This window comes from Chiloscyllium punctatum, chromosome 18, assembly GCF_047496795.1.
Source record: "Chiloscyllium punctatum isolate Juve2018m chromosome 18, sChiPun1.3, whole genome shotgun sequence".
NCBI classification, from domain to species: domain Eukaryota; kingdom Metazoa; phylum Chordata; class Chondrichthyes; order Orectolobiformes; family Hemiscylliidae; genus Chiloscyllium; species Chiloscyllium punctatum.
Genome location: NC_092756.1, coordinates 53512554 through 53513724, shown reverse-complemented (window position 1 = coordinate 53513724; position 1171 = coordinate 53512554).

Genomic DNA, 1171 nt, shown 5'->3' with positions numbered 1-1171 from the left:
CAGCCTCCACCTGTGCCTCCGCTACGTTGATGAATGTTTGGGGCCACTTGGTGCTCCAACGAGGAGGTTGAATAGCTCACCAACTTTACCAACACCTTCCACTCCGACCTCAAATTTATCCGGATCATCTTGGCAACTTCACTCATCTTCCTGGACCTTCTCCATAACCGACTCTGGCGACTGACTAATGACAGTCATATACTACAAGCCCACTGACTCTCACATGAATCCATAGTACATCTCCTCCAACCCTATCTCGTGTAAGAACGCCATTCCTTATTCCCAATGCCTCCACCTCCAGCACATCTGTTCCCAGGATGACCAATTGCACCTCAGGAAGAGCCAGTTGGTCTCCTTCTTCCACGATCACAAATTGCCTTCCCACGTGGTTGACAGCGCCCTCAAGTTCATCACCTCCATTTCACACACCACCACCCTTGAAGCCATGCCTCTCAACGCAACAAGGACAGAACCACCTGGTGCTCACCTTACACCCCCATCAAACTGCGCATAAACGCATCATATTCTGCCACTGATGCCACCTCCAAACAGACACCACCACCAGAGATATATTTCGCTGCCCAACCCTGCCAACATTCCGTAAAGACCATTCCCTCCATGAACCCTTCTTCAGGTCCACACATCCTCCCATCAGCCCACAACCCTCTCCTGGCACCTTTCACTGCCACCAAAGGAAGAGTGAAACTAGCACCCACACCACTCCCCTCACCTCAGTCAAGGCCAGAATGGACCATTCCACATCCATTAGAAATTCACCTGTACAGCTACCAATGTCATCTACTGAATCCGTTGCGCCCAGTGTGGTCTCCTCTACATCAGAGAGACAGGATACCTTCTTGCAGATCATTTCAGAGAACATCTCTGGGACACCCGCACCCACCAAGTTCACCGTCCAGTGGCTGAACACTTCAACTCCCCCTCCTACTCCATCAAAGACATCCAGGTCTTGGACCTCACCACTGCCAAACCGATACCACCCAACGCCTGGAGGAGGAAGACTACACCTATCGGCTAGGGACCCTCACACCACACGGGATAAATGTGAATTTGAACAGTTACCTCTTTTCCCCTCCCCCAAGCCCAAGCCTTCAACTCGCCACCGCCCTCTCGACCCATTCCATCACTGCAATATCTGACCTAATTTCTTCTC